Source organism: Schistocerca americana, chromosome 4, assembly GCF_021461395.2.
Source record: "Schistocerca americana isolate TAMUIC-IGC-003095 chromosome 4, iqSchAmer2.1, whole genome shotgun sequence".
NCBI lineage: Eukaryota > Metazoa > Arthropoda > Insecta > Orthoptera > Acrididae > Schistocerca > Schistocerca americana.
The window spans coordinates 195,682,625-195,704,033 of NC_060122.1; positions in this window are offsets into that span (position 1 = coordinate 195,682,625).

Consider the following 21,409-nt stretch of genomic DNA (forward strand, 5'->3'; position numbering starts at 1 on the left):
AATTGCACCGTGGATGGTGATTTTTCTATAACTATTGTTATGGGTTATTTCACTCTGGATGTTTCCTTCTATCTATTTTGCAGTTATTGCTATATACAGTGATTTTGTCTCTTGTAGTTTTTCACTTACCAGGCTCCTCCATAATAAAATGACTGCAGTTTTATTTAAGAAAAATAGACATTCTTGCAGCTACATCGTAAGAGACATGTACTGGAGAAGGGGCTAAATTGAGCAGTGGGACAATATTGGCAATTATTCGGTTTAATCACGTTGGTAGACCAGCATACGGATACTATTAACGAAACACTAAACCTCGCATAGTGAAGCAGCTGCCGCCAGTAAAGAGTGCATTGTATTAACGTCCAGTACGTTATCTGCTATCTTACAATTTTCAGCATAAGCTCTTGTGGAATAACAGACATGACATTTTGTTGTTGTTGTTGATGATGATGATGATGTTGCTGCTGCTGCTGTGGTTGCTCTTGTTGTTGTTGTGGTTGTAGTTCAGGAATTCACTTTGAAAATGGACTTGTTACTGCTTTTTTAGTCAATCATGTTGTAACATTCCTGACTCTTGCAGCCGTGATTGCTTTATTGTCATCTTGCATCTTAAGTGTTAGAGCATGATGTTGACAGATTGATTCAGGGCGATCGTCGTATCACTCAGAGAGAAACTGCAAGCACAATCGGCGTTTCACAAGAACGTGTGGGTCACATTATTGCTTTTCATGGCTATCGCAAGATCTGTGCACGATGGGTACCCCTGATTCTGACTCCTGAAATGAAAGCGCACAGGCTTGAAATTTTCCAGGAACTCCTCTCGCGTTACGACAATGATTATGACGCCTTTCCCCATTCAATTGTGACAGGAGACGAAACGTGGGTACACCATTACAACCCGGAGACGAAACGTCAGTCTATGGAATATCGATACAAAGACTCGCCCCAGAAAATGAAGTTCAAGACGCAGCCCTCAGCTGCAAAAATCATGGCCACGATGTTCTGGGACGCAGATGGTGTTATCCGTGTTGATTTCCTTGATCGTGCAACAACAATAAATTGAGAGCGTTACATCACTACGCTGCGAACTCTGAAAAGATGCCTAAGAAGGGTCCCACAGGAAAAGGGAAATTTTTTCCTGCAGCATGACAATGCCAAGCTACACACTTCACGTGCCACCACAGCAGAACATCAGAGACTGAATCTCACCACCGTAAAACATCCTCCATACAATCCAGATTTAGCACCGTCTGACTTCCATCCGTTCCCGGTAATGAAAGACGATCTGTGGGGACATAATTTTGCTTCTGATGAAGAGAACTGTGAGACTGTGGTGTCGAGTTCTTCGACGACGGCTTCACAAAACTTGTTCATCGTTGACTGAAATGTATCAATTGGCTGGTGATTATGTGGAAACGTGAGTAATGGTAATTAAAGATCACATTCTAAGGATTATTTCTACGTTTGATTTATTAAAATATTCCCATACAAACGCAATTAACTAAGGTGGAGGCATTACTTTTCATTCAACCCTCGTAATATAGCTAGACATTGATATTTTTGGCAAATAAGCTACTAGTGTGGTTAGTAGCTTTCTGACTGTCCTGAGTCCCGAAACCATCGAAATTCCTGATTTTGATGGCCGCCCTGTACCCCGCCATCAGGTGTGTGTTACTATTCAACCGCCTTAACCCTTGTACTGGTCGCTACGCAGCTACCGGCGGAACACAGATCAAAATCATTGCAATAAGGTAAAATGGACATGAAGCGATCGTGACAGGTGCACCTGCCACGGATATCCAAAGAAATTAAACAACCCAGTTGTGAGAAGCAATGGGAACAGAAGTGTACAAATTCTCCGTCCAGCTTGCCTGCCCCTATCTCCGTCGCAACCATGAAAGCAGCTGAACCGGCAGCATCTAAGACACAAGAGTGCGTGTGTACTGCAGCACAGTGTCTGAAACAGGACGACGTGGGTTTCAGCAAGCCTGGCAAAGCTTCACCGGTCCTATTTAGCCTGCTGCACCCGATAACAGATTGCTCTGTCAACCCAGCATTACTACCATATTGATGGTAGTTTCACTGCAGCTCAGCTATCTCAACGGCGGGTACATCAAAATGAACAAACCAAATTTAAATGAGACTGAGGAGAAATTAAGAATTGGGGAATATACACCAATGACGGAAAAGTGCCTAAGTCAAGATTAACGTAATATGGAACAGTAACTTTGTGTTTGATAAAATGCATTTGAGGAATTCAGGAAGAACTATTTGGGCAACTTAGAAAAAATTCATTGAACCCGCGCATCTGGAAAAAAGTTATTAAAATTGTTAGTAGTAGTAGTAGCTTTATTCTTCCATAGATCTCTTTTTACAAGGATATAGGACATGTCTAAATATTTACAAGTTTAGACCAATTTAAAATAAGCTAATTCGTATGCACATACATTAAAAGACTTCTGGTTAGACACAGTCATTAGATTTACTCCTGGTATACAATACCTTTTTTTACAAATAACTTATTAAATAATATAATGCCACACTGTTCACTCATATCTCACTATCAGTCACTACACACACTATACACACATTGTTTCATAACACTTTACTCACTACACACACAAACACACACGCACTGGTGACCACTGGGCCATTTTCTGAACCGAAACTCTCCAATTGCTATCCTGAGAAACTGAGTCAGCATCCCTCTATAAAGTGTGAAACGTTGAGCTCAGAAAGAGAAAGAGGTGTTCGTATTGTGCTGTACATAGCTTGGAGGTAAGTATTTCTAGAAAAGGAAAACAGAAGGAAAAAACATAGTGTGAAGATCTCATGTGGAATGTTGGATGTTTTATAATCTTTATTATAATTTATTTGTATAACTTTTTTTTTACCAAACCTCTACTCTCTTTTATCTAAGTAATTCTTCACTGTATAAAATGTATTACATCACAGGTACATTTTAGCTGACTTTTAAAATAAGTGTATTTTTTAATTTTTTTAACCTAATTTGGTAATTTATTGTACAGTTATATTCATTGGTAGAAAATGCGGTTTTGCGGTATATATTTATTTTTTCTTGGTAAATGAAAGTTGAGCCTAGCTCTTGGTCATGGTCATTGTCAGACGTCATCTGTTCATATTTAGCTGAAACGTAATAAGGTTACAGAAACAAGACTCCCAAAACCTTACTTTAGCTGCCGTAGAGGTGTAATACTCATCTTCAGGCCAGTAAGTCCGAAGAAGCTCGACATTCAGAGATGGTTCTGGTAACTACAGAAAACATGTAATAGAGGCGACTTGACGATGGCTCGAATTGAGAATAGCCATTAGTAGCAGAAAAAGAGCGAAATCGCAGAGGAAAATGTTCAATCGATGTAAATAAATATGCCCGAAATACTACGAAAAGGAAAAAAAACCAGGACAAATAAAATTCACAATTTTCAGAGCTATAATGATGCAAAATGAATATATACAGGGTGGTCCATTGATAGTGATCGGGCCTAATATCTCAAGGAATAAGCATCAAACGAAAAAACTGCAAAGAGCGAAACTCGTCTAGCTTGAAGGGGAAAACCAAATGGCGCTATGGTTGGCCAGCCAGATGGCGCTGCCATAGGTTAAACGGATATCAACTGCGTTTTTTAAAAATAGGAACCCCCATTTATATTACATGTTCGTGTAGTTAGTAAAGAAAAATGAATGTTTTAGTTGGACCACTTTTTTCGCTTCGTGATACATGGCGCTCTGATAGTCACAAACGTGGTATCACGTAACATTCCGACTGTGCGGACGATATTTGCTTCGTGATACATTACCCGTGTTAAAATGGACCGTTTAACAATTGCGGAAAAGGTCGATATCGATGTATGGCCATTGTGATCAAAATGCCCAACGGGCGTGTGCTATGTATGCTGATCGCTATCCTGGACGACATCATCCAAGTGTCCGGACCGGTCGCCGGATAGATACATTATTTAAGGAAACAGGAAGTGTTCAGCCACATGTGAAACGTGAACCACGACCTGCAACAAATGATGATGCCCAAGTAGGTGTTTTAGCTGCTGTCGCGGCTAATCCGCACATCAGTAGCAGACAAATTGCGCGAGAATCGTGAATCTCAAAAACGTCGGTGTTGAGAATGCTAAATGGTTCAAATGGCTCTGAGCACTATGATACTTAACTTCTCAGGTCACCAGTCCCCTAGAACTCGGAACTACTTAAAACCAACTAACCTAAGTACATCACATACATCCATGCCCGAGGCAGGATTCGAACCTGCGACCGTAGCAGTCGCGCTGTTCCAGACTGTAGCGCCTACAACCGCTCGGCTACCCCGGCCGGCTGAGAATGCTACATCAACATCGATTGCACCCGTACCATATTTCTACGCACCAGGAATTGCATGGCGACGACTTTGAACGTCGTGTACAGTTCTGCCACTGGGCACAAGAGAAATTACGGGACGATGACAGATTTCTTGCACGCATTCTATTTAGCGACGAAGCGTCATTCACCAACAGCGGTAACGTAGACTGGCATAATATGCACTATTGGGCAACGAAACATCCACGATGGCTGCGACAAGAGGAACATCAGTGACCTTGGCGGGTTAACGTATGGTGCGGCATTATGGGAGGAAGGATAATTGCCGGCCGGAGTGGCCGAGTGGTTCTAGGCGCTACAGCCCGGAACCGCGCTACCGCTACGGTAGCAGGTTCGAATCTTGTCTCGGGAATGGTTGTGTGTGATATCCTAAGGTTAGTTAGGTTTAAGTAGCTCTAAATTCTAGGGAACTGATGACCTCAGAAGTTAAGTCCCATAGTGCTCAGAGCCATTTGAAGGATAATTGGCCCCCATTTTATCGATGGCAATCTAAATGGTGCAACGTATGTTGATTTCCCACGTACTGTTCTATCGATGTTACTACAAAATGTTTCACTCCATGTCAGAATTACGATGTCCTTCCAGCATGATGGATGTCCGGCACATAGCTCGCGTGTGGTTGAAACAGTAATGAATAGCATATTTCATGACAGGTGGATTGGTCGTCGAAGCACCATACCATGGCCCGCACGTTCAGCGGATCTGACGTCCCCGGATTTCTGTAGGGAAATTTGAAGGATATTTGCTGTCGTGATCCATCGGCAACGCCTGAGAACATGCGTCAGCGTATTGTCAATGCATGTGCAAACATTACGGAAGGCGAACTACTCACTGTTGAGAGAAATGTCGTTACACGTGTTGTCAAATGTATTGATGATGACGGACATCATTTTGAGCATTTATTGCATTAATGTGGTATTTACAGGTAATCACGCAGTAACAGCGTAGTTCTCAGAAATGATAAGTTCACAAAGGTAAATATATCACATTGGAGCAACCGAAATAAAATGTTCAAACGTACCTACGTTCTGTATTTTAATTTAAAAAACCTACCTGTTACCACATGAACGTCTAAAATTGTGAGCCATATGTTTGTGACTATTACAACGCCATCTGTCACAAAGCGAGAAATGTGGTCCAACTAAAACATTCATATTTCTTTACGTACTACATGACTATGTGATAAATAATGGGGGTTCCTATTTTTAAAAAACGCGGTTGATATCCGTTTAGCCGGCCGGTGTGCCAAGCGGTTCTAGGCCCTTCAGTCTGGAACCACGCGGCCGCTACGGTCATCGATTCGAATCCTGCCTCGGGCATGGATGTGTGTGGTGTCCTTAGGTTAGTTAGGTTTAAGTAGTTCTAAGTTCTAGGGGACTGATGACCTCAGCTGTTAACTCCCATGGTGCTTCGAGCCATTTGAACCATATCCGTTTGACCTATGGCAGCGCCATCTAGCGGGCCAGCCATAGCGCTATCTGGTTTTCCCCTTCTAGCTAGACAAGTTTCGATCTTTGTAGTTTTACCGTTTTACCCTTATTTCGTGAGATTTTGGCCCGGTCACGATCAATGGACCACCCTGTATAGCATAATGTTCCTCGTCTTGCGATGTACGTGTCCGTGAAGACCGAACCCTGCTTAGTGAATAAAATAGTACTTAGCGTATCACCGTAGGAAGACGGGCAGTCTAGTCAGGTTCCTTTAGCCTGCATGGGTCGGGCGGAGCTTGGCTTGGAGGGAAGTAAAGTAGCCTGGCCGTTCTGCTGGCTAACATAAAAGTATGGGCGGGTTAAAAGCGGAATATGTACACCTCACTCCAATAGTAAGAGGTACGCGGGTCGCCGAAATGAAGCATGCCGATGGAACAGAAAGCTATTACATCCACATCGTTGTTCCTGGATCACTCTAAACGTAGCTTCTAACCAGACAGGAAAGCGGCTAACCATACTGTTCTGTAAAATCGTCTTTGCAACAGTAAAGAAAGTTTAGAACATAGGTATCAGCTTTACAGTACAAAAGTTTTACATATGCATTGCAAATTAAAAATGTACACTACTGGCCATTAAATTTGCTACACCAAGAACAAATGCAGATGATGAACGGGTATTCATTCGAGAAATATATTATACTAGAACTGACATGTGATTACATTTTCACGCAATTTTGGCGGATATATCCTGAGAAATCAGTACCCAGAATAGCACCTCCGGCTGTAATAATGGCCTTGATACACAATGAGTCAAACAGAGCTTCGACGGCGTGTACAGGTACAGCTGCCCATGCTGTTTCAGTACGATACCACAGTTCATCATGAGTTGTGCCTGGCGTATTGTGACGAGCCAGTTGCTCGGCCACCATTGACCAGACGTTTTCAATTGGTGAGATATCTGGAGAACGTGCTGGCCAGGGCAGCTGTCGAACATTTTCTGTATCCAGAAAGGCCCGTATAGGGCCTGCAACTTGCGGTCGTGCATTATCCTGCTGAAATGTAGGGTTTCGCAGGGATCGAATGAAGGGTATAGCCACTGGTTGTAACACATCTGAAATGTATTGTCCACTGTTCGAAGTGCCGTCAATGCGAACAAGAGGTGACGGAGACGTGTAACCAATGGCACCCCATACCATCACGCCGGGTGCCACACCAGTATGGCAATGACGAATACACGCTTCCAATGTGCGTTCACCGCGATGTCGCCAAACACGTATGCGACCATCATGATGCTGTAAACAGAACCTGCATTCATCCGAAAAAAGGACCTTTTGACATTCGTGCACCCAGGTTCGTCGTTGAGTACACAATCGCAAGCGCTCCGTCTGTGATGCAGCGTCAGGGGTCTGTGGCACGTCATCTTCGTGGGGTAGCAATTTTAATGGCCAGTAGTGTAGAATTAAATGCGTCGATTCTTTGTTGCAAAAACAGGCACACACTACAGTACCATCTTCCGTGATTGAGAAATATGCCGTATAATCCGTATGTGCCACAAAAATTTGGCGTTACCATTTGAAAATGCAGCAACGGCACAACTGCAGCAGGTGGACTGTACAGACTATTTCTTATCCGCGTTTGGCGTCCAATGGAAATCTCTTATCTGCTCTGCTTCGATGCTCGTCTGACCTTGTTAACGAACAGAGGTAATGTCAAGGAGTTTCCCCGGAACGAGTGACAGGTTGATAGGGGACGCCAATCAGAGGCGGCGGCAGCGTGGGAGCGCCTTATCCGGTGGGAGTGCGTGAGGCACGCAGTGTGCGACGTGACGGACGGGAGGCCTCAGCCGCTACGAGCCAGTCCACCCCCGCCCCGCCTGAGCCACCCCCGCGCGCTGGGAGCCCACCTGGCGCGCGGAATGAGGAAATACGGCCTGGCGCCGCATTTATCACGGCGGCGAGCAGCGAGCGGGAGCGCGCCACCTATAATTCCTGCGCTACGCCGCGCCGCGCCGCGAGCCTGCACTATTTTTCCACTGGGCCAGCCCCTGGGTTAATTTTCACTTTGCAGCGCCGCCCAGCGAAGCACCTCTCCGCTCGCATCGCACCGTCAGTAGCGGCGACCTCTTCTGCGTTATTAACACAATGTGTTTTCCTTTGCCGGACCGGGTAGCCGAGCGGTTCTAGGCGCTACAGTCTGGAACCGCGCGACCCCAACGGTCGCAGGTTCGAATCCTGCCTCGGACATGGATGTGTGTGATGTTCTTAGGTCTGTTAGGTTTAACTGGTTCTAAGTTCTAGGGGACTGATGACCTCAGCAGTTAAGTCCCATACTGGTCAGAGCCATCTGAACCATTTTTTGCTTTCCTTTGCAGCAGGCTGAGTTGCAAGTCACGAATCGAAGACAGTTTCTTCTTCCTCCCTGTCTTCTGCCTGGCAGTTTCTGACGAGCCCTCGATCTCCTTCCACAAACATGAATTAGTAAAGCTGATAAATTCGTTTATGGTTCAAATGGCTGGTTCAAGTGGCTCTGAGCACTATGGATTAACATCTGAGGTCATCAATCCCCTAGAAATTTGTACTTAAACCTAACTAACCTAAGGACATCACACACATCCATGCCCGAGGCATGATTCGAACCTGCGACCGCAGGGGTCGCGCAGGTCCAGACTGAAGCGCCTAGAGCCACTCGGCCGCACCGGCTCTGAGCACTATGCGATTTAACTTCGGAGGTCATCAGTCCCGTAGAACTCAGAACTACTTATACCTAACTAACCTAAGGACATCACACACATCCATGCCCGAGGCAGGATTCGAACCTGCGACCGTAGCGGTCGCGTGGTTCCAGACTGTAGCGCCTAGAACCGCTCGGCCACTCCGTTCGGCACGATCCGTTGGAAGTACCGTATAAGGACTTTCTGAAAAGCAATGCATCCGATTTTTTTACGTGAAAACTGTTGACGCTTTTTAAATAAAACAAACTTTAGCTGAATCTCTGTCGGAGCTTGTCAGAAAATGGTAGTAACATCAAAAAGGAAAACATTTCCCAGAGTTCTGAAAAACTGTATTTGTTTGGTCCCTAACAGGCTTTCGGTTTCTCAAGCCGTTTTCAGGTGTCACCTGAAGATGATCTGAGACACAAAGAACCAACACGTGACCCAACATATACAGTTTCTCCGAACATTAGGTAACGTTTTCCTTATTAACATTAATACAAACGTTATTAACATTCTACATCTTTATTTCCGGTTTACATATGCGCAGCCCTCTGCAGCTAGATGTTTCCCACTTGTAGCGTATGACAAGGTAATGTGTAAGGTAACAATGTCGGAGCGTGAGAGACAGCTTGCTGTAATCCAGTTTCGAATTCTAAGAGTTCGTCCACACTGGAGCACCCTCTCTTCCAGCATGACAATGCGCAAGCCACACACGAGCCCTGCGACATCCGCAATAATCCGAACAATCAGAACATCATCGAGAACTTCACTTTGATTGAATTTTATCGTGTTGAAAAATGAGAAGCAGCGATCTGGTAAAAAAAAAAAAGAAAAAAAAATTATAACGAAGATAGCGCAAATACTTCTTTATTTTTGACAGCCAGTTTCGACGGTCTTTGCTGCCACTTCGATAGTGACTGAAGCGCTGCAAGCAGAGGTGAGGTTGTGTCTGCATTAACAAAGTCAAACATTCTACAGAGACGCTTGAACAAACCGGTTTCTCACTGGCAGGAAAGTGTTCGTCGCCAGGGTGATTATGTTGAAAAATAAATATGTAGACAAGAAAAATAAAGACGCGTAACGTTAATAAAGTTGTTTTATTAAAGAATCTTTAAGAGCTTGCAAGATAAAATTAAAAGAATTACTTTTCAGTTCCCACTCCTATTTCGTACACAGCTCAAAGGAAGTCGGAAATATAAACATAATATGACCTGCAGGAAGTCTTTAAGATCGCACTGATATAGTGGATGTGACACATGGACACTGTCTGGTCAGATGTACCCGCATACCCCTATGAAATGTGGCATCGATCACTAGATGTCAAGAGAGGCAGACCCGCTATTATGAAGGCGGGGATTGTTTTCCTGGCAGTAGGGAAACAGTGACAGCAACGTGGATAGGTCGAAGAGCTCATTGACTTTGATGTCTCCTGAGTGACAGGTAGTTGAGTGATGCTTCAGCACTTCTAAAAGTGTGCGTAACACACGCCCACCCATATCACATCCACATGACGCAGCAAGGGATGACACGGCGGCCGGTCAACATTCCTTGGGCTGTCACGGTCTGGTCGACGAGCGCGTTATGTAAGAAATTCGTTCTATTTGGTTAAACTTTATTCGTGCGTTCTGCAGGTGTGTATTTACCGGAAAAAATTTGTAGGTGATTTTTCAGTGTACAGAGTGTGAAATTTATCACACCGAACTGCCTCAACTGACAGTAACAGTGGCTCTAACGTGACTCGGAACCGAGTCAAACTGAACCTGGATGATAGTCACTTTATATCGCTCCTTACTGCTCCAACTCTATGCTCCACTTTATCAGTTGCAGTGGCTGGCAAGTGAGAAGTGATAATTTCTCTATAACCAAGGACTGGATATTTTCAATGGGTGAGTAGGAAGTACTGGTCAAGGCACCAGCCACAACTACAACAACAGTTTTCGTGAAAGGATCTAAGCGGAAAACAATTTTACTTCATTCCACAGTTACTTCATATATATATATATATATATATATATATATATATATATATATATATATATATATATATATATATATATGCTCTAACATGGAAATTAAGCGGTCCCGGACACATGTCCACATAACATCTTTTCTTTATTTGTGTGTGAGGAATGTTTCCTGAAAGTTTGGCCGTACCTTTTTGTAACACCCTGTATATTTTCAATAAATATTTTGGCTGAGCTCACGTCTCAAACCTCCCGAAACACACAAAACGTTTACCAACAGTTGTTGTTAGCATTATTATTCCAAATAATTAAAATGAACACTTACTACATTATGATCACATATGAACTGCCTTCTACGTAACTGTAAAAAGCATTGTTACGCAAATTCCATCTGGAAAAATGGTATGTAACTGCAACTTTTAGGTTTACTTTACGCGATTTCTATACGACTTTGTTCGAATATTCTTCTTCATCAGTCCAAGAAATCCTCCATACCCCTGAACATTACTATCATCCATTATTTGTTTAGCTTGGATCCTATTCAGCGATCTGCAGGGATCTGGCATTGATTATTTTGGAATACTCTCTTTAACCTTTATATCTTTATTCTTCGCACGTACAAGCTCACTTTTATCACGTTTTATGGTGAGTGAATGATATCTGTAGCTCGTGCCGTATTAAAGTCACGAAATTTAAAAGGTCGCTATTCAGAAGCAACAGATGGAAACGATAGAGTTTTAAACTGTGGCTGAAAAACACGGGCTTTATTCGCGCTCTGCTTGTACGCGGAGTTTAAAAATTTTAGGATCCTCTGTTTTATTTATCATTTCAGAAACTCTACCAACCGGCCATTATTTTTTATTTCTGCTCACAAAGCTGTAAACATTTATTTTTTATATGTTCTACATGAGGTTGCGTTACCTGGTAACAGACAGAAATGTCAGATGTGATTTTTATGCACTGCTTGATACACTGTCTACTTGTAATTAAAAGCTGCTAACGTCTATTTTTTGGAATTCCGTTCCCAATACGCAACTTCCTATCAGAGAGCTGAGCATCGCAGGGAAACGGCATTAGCGTTCTTAACCTATAACATCACGTCTGGTGAAACTGTACCAAGAGTAACTCCTGTAGGCTTAAATGCTCATACAATTTAAAAGTCCAGGAAGAATAGAAACATTAACATTTTTCAGCATTACACTTTCGCAACATGATACCATTCACAAAACACCATTCTGTAATTCTGTTTCATTCTGTACGCGAGTAAAATTAGTTGAATATACTGACATTATAAGGCTATTCCTAAGTAATATGTTGTTTCAGGAAGTATTGACTTGAGAGATATTAGCTAGAGCAGTTGTTCCTAAACCGTTCTCATGTACGATCACTTTGAAAATCATGGTACTTTGATGGCACACCTTATTTATTTTGGAGGTTAATAAAATTTAAAAAAAAGGACAAAAGTTAGTTTTTCTCTGTGATTACTTCAATTTTATATCATAATTAGTATCACAGAATTCATAACAAAATGTTTAAAAATGATTACTGTTCCCAAAATATTGGAAAAGAACGTAATAGTATTAATAGTTTTTGCGGAGCACTTGCTCACTTCCAGCGATACACAAGTGTTCCGAGGAACACAGCTTGGGAAACCCAGCTGTGTCTCTTTTCTTCACAGTCTTTAATATGTGTAAGAGAACGTCTTTTTACGTGCTCGAAATATCGTACTTCTCCTACAAGTGTACGAAGTGTCAAACATTTCCGGCAAATGTTATTGCCGTAGTGAACTATCCAAGAGGCGTGTATGCAGCACACTTCTTACGAACAATGTGCTGTAAATGAATTCTTCGCTACAAAAAAGAAATCATCGGGGACAATCGCAAACATATGTGTGCAGTGTGTGGTAATGATGCAGTAGGTAGGAAACGGGAATTCGCCTGCGGACTAGGGGTAACGAACCATGCCCCACGTCCGTACTCATCCACCGCTTAAATCTTGGATAAAAATCATCAGCAACAGATTTTCAGGGCAGTCTCTGTTCCACGCAGTGGTAAGCAACCCCTGGAAGCTGGAGAATCAGCTATGATCATCGTAGTGGGTATGCAAAAGGCAATGGAAACCACAGCATTAAGGATACATAACGAGTATCCACAGGTCACGCGCTCTGCTATATAAAATGTGCTGGGTTAGTCCCAAATTTGGATCAGCTGTAGGAAACTAAAAAGAAGAAAGTCGCCATGAAAAAAGATCTAATGAACAATGAATCGTGTTGTGTCAGAAGCATCAACTTGATATGAAGCTAGCCGGCCGGTTGGCCGTGCGGTTCTGGGCGTTAAAGTCTGGAACCGCGGGACCGCTACGGTCGCAGGTTCGAATCCTGCCTCGGGCATGGATGTGTGTGATGTCCTTAGGTTTGTTAGGTTTAAGTAATTCTAAGTTCTAGGGGACTGATGTCCTCAGATGTTAAGTCCCATAGTGCTCAGAGCCATTTGAACCATGTGATAAGAAGCTAGAAAATATGAAGAGGCTAATGAAAATGTTTGGTCGAGATAGAGCGCAATCAGTGGACTGAAACGCAAATAAAATAAACTTTTCTGATCAGACGAATTCAGCTAATAGAAACAGCAACAGAAAATGATGCAACTGTAGTACGATTCGTTATGAATAAGAAGACAAGGCAGAGAGTGATTAAACTGTTCCGTGCCAAGATTATTCACTTCAGGAGGGACAGCAAACTAAAGCCAACACCGACAGCTCACATACATAAGGCGACACCACAAGCAGAAGATGGAAAGTATATGGCTCTACTGATCGGGTAATTCAGTATGTAAAGGGAGATAATAATCTGTCATGGCATAGTGGTCATAGTGTATCAACATGCGCTAATAGGGAAGGAAGAGAAGCAATAGTTGCTAGAGAATTTGTGCCTGATAATATAAATGAGAGAGGGGAAGACAAACTGAGTTCTGCAATAGATCTCAACTAATGACAGTGAATACATGGTTCAAAAATCGCAAGAGATGGAGGCATAATTGTAAAAGGACCGTTACCCAAGAACAGATGACTCATCTCATAATTTAGTAATGATGAAGAGAAGACTGCTGTTTAATGGAAGAAATGTGTACACAGTGGTGAATAAGATTAGGCCACATTGCTCAGTTCATTTAACACATGTGGAAATTTGTGCTAGATCGGGTCCCTAACCATGCCACTTATCCACATAGGCTACCCGAGAACGCTTCCTACACTGACGCAACCCCCCATATTGCACCGTACATTGATGTCCTGTACTCGTACATTTGCTGTGATTCCCACACGGGGAATTGTCGCGGACTAGCTAGGCATTAATACTACAGTATTTTGTAGTGTGTGTATTTTACGGTGTACTGTGCAGTGTTCTTCAGAGAAGCATGCCAGAGTCAAGGACATCACATGCCACCCTGTAAATCACAGACACAGCAAAACAGCACGAAATTTAATAGAATTCCTGAATAAACAGTATAGAAGCAAATGGGACACTAAAGTTACGGGCAACGATGAGATGCGTTGAAAGTCTCTAAGGCTGTAGATACTGCAATAACGAATACCACAGCTGACACAGTTCATTTGAAGGACAAAGGAAATCTCTAACAAGGGAAATCACAGAAATTAGAAAGATGTACAACAAATGTACAAGGAAGGGAACAGCGAAGAGGTACTTCACCTAATGAACGAGAGGAGAAAGTATATAAATATTTAGGAGAGGACAGCAATACAGCAAAAAATTCGCTTAAGATTGAAATACTTAGAAAGTGCAGGAAAGCCAAAACGAAATGGCTGCAGGAAAAATGTGAGGAAATCAAGAGTGAAATGGTCGTCGAATGGACTGACACAGCGTATAGAAAATTATAGTCAAACTTCGGTGAAATTAAATGCAAGATGAAATATAGTAATTTCACTGTTAAACGCAGAGGAGAAGCCGGATGGGTGTAGAGAGAACATGTAAGAAAAAGACTTGTCTGATGATGTGCTAGAAAAAAATGGAAGTTGGTATGGAAGACACAGGGGATCCATTATTACAGTCGGATGTTCGTAGAGCTTTGGATGACATTTGGTCAAATAACACAGAAAGGGTACATAAAATTCGTTCGGGTTTTATAAAAGTGGTAACGAAATGACTATTCAGATGGGTGTGTAGAATCTATGAGACTTAGGGCATACCATCAGACCTTCGCAAAATTTCATCCACATAATCACGAAGGCAGCAATGGTTCACAACTGTGTATGTATCGCACTATCAGCTTAACAGCTCATGCACCGAATCTGCTCTCATGAGTAATATATGCATGAATCGAAAAGATAATTTAGTCTATATTAGATGAGAATCAATTTGGCTTTCGGACGAAGCTTAAGAAACATCACTACACGTACGTAGGGTCTGGAGAATCAGAAATTGCTTTCGACAATGTAAAATGGCGCAAGATAATCGAGGTTTGGAGAAAAAAGGGAGAAAACTGTAGGGAAAGATGGGTGATATACATAGTGTTTAAGAACCAAGACGGAACAATAAGAATGGATGTCTAAGAAGTAAAAAGGGTGTAATGCGACGATACAGTCTTTCTCCTTGACTGTTCAATCTATACATCTAAAAAATGGCTCTGAGCACTATGGGACTCAACTGCTGAGGTCATTAGTCCCCTAGAACTTAGAACTAGTTAAACCTAACTAACCTAAGGACAACACAAACATCCATGCCCGAGGCAGGATTCGAACCTGCGACCGTAGCGGCCTTGCGGTTCCAGACTGCAGCGCCTTTAACCGCACGGCCACTTCGGCCGGCTAATCTATACATCTATAAATCAATAACGTAAATAAGAGATAGGTTCAAAAGTAGTATTGGAATTCAGAGTACGTGGATATCAATGAAAAGATTCGCTGATGAGTTTGTTACTCCCAGTAGAAGTTAAGAAGAATTACAAGATAAGGTGAATGTAATGTACAAACTAGTGAGAAAAGAATATGGATTTGGAATAAGGAAAAGACAATCAAAAGCAATGAGGAGCATCAGAAGTGAAATCAGCGATGAGCATCACACCAAAATTGTGACTAGGAAGTTGGGGAAGTGAGCAATTATGCTACCTTGGAAGCAAGGTTACTAATGGTCGGTTAAGCAATGAAGACACAAATGGCAGACTAGCACAGACAAATAGAGCATTCCTGGACAAAAGAAGTCAGTTGATATCAAACACAGAATTTAATCTCAGGAAGAAATTTCTGAGAGTGTGCGTTTGGAGCACAGCATTGTATGATAGTGAAACATGGCCTCTGGGAAAAAGGAAAAGAAGAGTAAACCAGCATCTGGGGTATAATGGTTGCTACGACATCAAGGAATAGTTTCTGTAGTATCAGAGGGAGCTGTAGAGGATGCAAACTGTGGGAATGCAAAGGCTGGAATAAATCATACACAAAACAGAGGGTGTAGGATGTTACAATGGGATAAACAGGTTGGCAAAAAGCGATCTATTCGAAAAGAAAATTTAAAACTGGATGATGGACAAAGAGACTTAAAGCGTCAGGAAATGCAGACACTAGGTGCGTGGTCGCCAACGTTCCCGATGTACCGCCTCAGCCGTAGCTCCCGTCATAATGAATGGCGCAAACGCCGTTATTCGCGTAGAACGGCGCCCCACAAATCGAAAATTAGCTCTATTGCTATCACTGAGAATAGTGTGTGTGTGTGTGTGTGTGTGTGTGTGTGTGTGTGTGTGTGTGTATGTGTATGTGTGTTTGCGTGCGTGTGTGTACGAGTGAGACACTTTGACAGTGAAATACATGCTCAGGGTGGACTGCACGAATGCTCTCATTAGACAATGACTTTAAAGAAACGCCAATGGAGGTGTCCTGTTGTCACGGGTCTAGTGAAGATAGGTCTACTAGCACAGGAAAAGAGATTTTACCCAATGGGAATACATAAACAGCAGAGGCGTAAAGCCAATGAACGTGATGTCAAAACCGTTTGCTACGTGATTATGGTGGGATGACAGGAATTAACAGACTTTGAATGCGGAATGGTAGTTGGAGCTAGACGCAGGAACATCCCATTAAATATTCCGAGATCCACAATGTCAATAGTGTGCCGACACGCCAGATTTCAGGCGTGGGCAATACAGTAGCTGACGGCTTTGACTTAACTACCCAGAGAAGCGGCGTTTGCGCAGAGTTGTCGGTCCAAACAGACAAGCAACCCTGCGCGAATTGATAGTAGAAATTAATGTGGTACGTACGTCGAAGGTGTCCTTATGACTGTGTGTCGGAATTTGGCGTTAATGGGCTATTGTAGCAGACGACCAACGCTAGTCCCTTTGTAAAGTGGTGGCCTGGTCAGATGAGCATCGATTTCAGTTCGTAGCGGCTGATGGTGGAGTTCGACTGTGGCGCGGACACCAGAACCCGTGCAAAGAAATGGTTCAAATGGCTCTGAGCACTATAGGACTTTACTTCTGAGGTCACCGGTTCCCAACAACATAGAACTACTTACACCTAACTAACCTAAGGACAACACACACATCCATGCACGAGGCAGGATTCGAACCTGCGACCGTAGCGGTCGCGCGGTTCCACACTGTAGCGCCTAGAACCGCTCGGCCACTCTGGCCTGCGAACCCATGCACCCTGGTTGTCAACAATGCAGTGTTACATATTGTTGATTGTGTTTACATGGAGTGAACTGGGTCCTCTGGTCTAGATGAACGGGATTGACTGGAACTGATTATGTTCTTTGACTTGGGGACTATCTGTAGTGATTTATGGATTTCATGTTCCTAAACAACGATGAACCAACCGTTCGCTATTGATTTGATCATTCTAGACAGTTCGAGCGAAATGATCGCCTGACATGAATTCCATCAAAATTTATGAAACATAATCAGACGGTCAGTTCGTACAAAAGGATCCTACAACGGCAACACTTCCGTGACTGGATGGCTGGCTATAGAGGCGGCATTTTCTGATTATTTCTGCAGAGGATTTCCAAAGATTTGTTCAGTCCTTGTCGCGTCGGGTTGCTGGACTACGCGGGTAAAAGGGGATCCGACACGATATTCGGAGGTATGTAAGGTGTCAGGCAAATCCAACACCTTCCATGAAAACCCTGACATGATAGCAAATCCGGCAGTATGTCACATAGCTCTGAATAAATCCTCACATTAAATTAACCAAAGTAATACGATCAACGAGTGAGCAAATGGAATACCACAGACTAACACAAGAACGCCTAAATGCATGTCATACCTTCCTACAGTGAAACAGACGCAGTTCCGAGGGGAGAAACAAGAACAGAAGCTGAGAGGAGAACCGTATTAAGCTAGAAGGCCCTAAGATAAGGGACGGACACCCACATCTCCTGCCGACCGTCAGGACCACCCCCCGGCCCATGTAAAAGGTAGAGCCCTCCAGAAGAACAGTATACATCTTACGATAAGACTAAAAGGGGCACACCAGCTGCAAGTTTTAGCGTGAGACTACACGCGTCTCTGTTACGTTACAAACGTTAAAAACATTGTCCCACCACGAAAAGTATACCGATTCTCATTGGATAGACAGAAGTTTTGTAGGCGGAGCTTAAGGTTAACATTGAGATCCTGATTGGTCAGTTGAAAAGACAGCCAGATAGCTTTTCTAAAACCAACTTCGGTAAGTTGTAGTAAGGAGAAGTTAGAAAGAGTTGCTTCCAAGACGGCGAGGTGTGTGGAGCTGCGCCGCCCGCCGCCCCCTAAAGCTGCCTAACCAACGACAAGGTAATGAATGCACGCGATGCCGCATAAGAATTGCAGAAGTCTCATCTGTTACACCCACTTTTTACGTAATACTAGTGTCGATCGTCAATTAAACTTCATGGTATTCACATTTGCTGTTAGAAGTTAAAATCTGAAACGCGATAATTTTTCTGTTATATATAATTATTGAGAAGCCACATCAGCCACTGCAATTTACGACAAGTTAAATAAGTAATTAAAGATAATTGAGGGTCACTGTAGACCATTATCATAGTTTTCTCTTTTATGAAACTTAACTTAAACCTAGATTATAGACGTGATGTGGCATAGGTCATCCTTCGATCCATTGTAGAACTTGGAAAGCCATTCAGGGAATATTCGTTCGCATTTTTGTTGAATGCAGTTGGTTTTTATCATCCTGTATTAAAATATTTCATTTTATCAATAGTGCAATTTACAATCAATGTTTTATGAGTGGAATAAAAATTCCAATGGTAAACTTAACTGCTTTTTCGACGTTATTTTACCAGCTAACTAAAAATAGGAAAGCCTTGAACCCCTTCCACTAAATTTAGTTAGTATTAAGATTCTTTTACAGGGAGTGCAGTGGAGCTGACGCTGAAATCATTAAGTAATTGATTATATCATTGCTAGTCTCACTGGACTCTTCTGAACTCTACATGTCATGTGTGGTCTGGCGCCTCTTTACCAGCAACAGGTCCCAGATTCAAACTAGTCAATTCCCTAAAAAACACGCTCAGAGCGTCGTTGCGCGAAAGTGGTAGGGACATACGACTTAGAACAAACATCCACCGCGCAGAATGTTAGAGGTATCCCATGACTTCTGTCACCTTAGTGCATGTGAGCCGTGTGCCGAACGACAGACCCAAAGATCGTTAATAAAAATTGTAAAAAAAAAGAATGAGAGCCTGTCTTTCACATGCTATATCATTTGGGAGGTTATTGTTTGCCATTTATGTGTACCGATTTCTTTGAAGTGTTTGACGGTCTTAACAACTATCTTATATTAACCCATAAACGGAAAATTTTTAGTAATCACTGTATGAGAGATGACACAGAATTTCCGTAGAGCGCATGTCCCTTCTAACGCCCGCGAAATGGTGAGCGAGAAAGTATCGTTAAAGGGAGAACTGGCAAAATAGCCGTGCAGAGAGGGAAATATTTCTTCGGGGCAAAATTGTTTTCCATTACATCTCACAAATTTATGGGGACAGTCTGAGCCGCGGAGCGGAACAATATTACATTTTAAATGAAGCACAAGTCTGTGCGTGCCCGGCGTCATCAATCATGCAGTGCAGAAGCGCCCGCTGCCGCCAGCGTCGCGTAACGAGCAGTGCGCGCCGCCCTTCTATTCCAGACCCCCGTCCGCCTCATCAACTTATGACGTGTCACTAATCAGCATCCTCAGACGCTTGCGCGTCGTGGATTGTTCGGCTGTTCTTCTCCGTCCAGTACAAGTTAGGACTGTCACGATCGCAGTAAGCTAGCTGTGGTCATCCATGATCGGCTTTTACGCCCGTCGAACATTCGTCATATGCTTAGCATTATTGTATGGAGTCTCAATGACAGAAAAAATTATTGAATTCATTTTCGTCATCAGACAGTCATTTACGTATTGTAATTGGATGTGAGGTCTCCACGTCGTCATAGTCTGAGGGTGTGTAAACGAGCTATCGACGATTGCGGAAATGAGACGTCTTCACAGCTAGTTGTAATTTGAAAATTCACTGACGGAAAAATTGCGCCACATGAAGAAGGAGTTCTGCGACATAAACGAAAGTTGGTAGGGATGATTCTACACATTACAGATGACGTCTATTCCCCTTCCGCGCCAATCGAGTCAAGGTGGCGCTAGTAGCGCCATTATGAGGATGCAAATCAGATTTGTTTTGAAATCACGCCGTAACGGAAATGAGCATTAGTTGCCTTTGAGAATGCACGTGGTTAGTTGATGGCAATAAAGCATGTCTTTAAAGCGACAAAGATGCCATTTCGACGCCTCACTGAATAGGTTCTCCGATACGGCTACGAGATGGTGGATGTTCCTTCTGCGACACTGAAGAAAGACTTGTCAGAAATACAGCTACTGTGCATGATTGCTAGCAGCGGTGGAGAATGTACTGTCGCAAGGAGACTGGGCTCCAGACGGTCACGTCCTCCTAGCGCGAGGGAAGTTCATCGTGTCCGGCATATGGTTCAAATGGCTCTGAGCACTATGGGACTTCACATCTGAGGTCATCACTCCCCTAGAACTTAGAACTACTTAAACCTAACTAACCTAAGGACATTACACACATCCACGCTCGAGGCAGGATTCGAACCTGCGACCGTAGCAGTCGCGCGGTTCTGGACTGAAGCGCCTAGAACCGCTCGGCCACGGCCTTCGGCTCCAGCATATGGCTCTGGAGCATCGAGCTACATCTGCAACAGCCATCTGAACAACAGTTGTCACTGTCAAAAATCGGTTACTTTAAGGGCACCTCCGAGCCAGACACACCGGACCTAAACATGGAGCTATTGTCTAGTGTGCTACTCCGTATGGCAACAGGAGCAGTCTCGCGGGTATCCCACGCATCCTCACTGCAAATATGTACGTCATTCTAGTAAATCGAGCTGTTTGTGCTGCCATTCATGACCAACATCTCAGCGTGTGTTTTCCAACAGGATAACGCTCGCCCACGTGCCGCTTTTGTAACCGAGCATGCTCTACAGGGTGTCGACATGTTACCTTGGACTGCTCGATCACCGGATGTGTCTCCAATCGAGCACATATGGGACATTCCAGCGTCATTGCCGGCCGGTGTGGCAGAGCGGTTCTAGGCGCTTCAAATCGGAACCGCGCTGCTGCTACGGTCGCAGAATCGAATCCTCCCTCGGTCATGGATGTGTATGATGTCCTCAGTTTAGTTAGGTTTAAGTAGTTCTAAGTCTAGGGGATTGATGACCTCAGATGTTAAGTCCCAAAGTGCTTAGAACGAATTGAACCAGCGTCATTCACAAACAGCGTTAAGCGTGCCTGTATTAAATGTCCAAGTGCGTCATAGAAGTCTATCCGACGAAATTACATCCGGCACCTGGACAACACAATGCATGCACGTTTTCATGCTTGCATTAAGCATTATTGCGGGTACTCCGGTTGCTG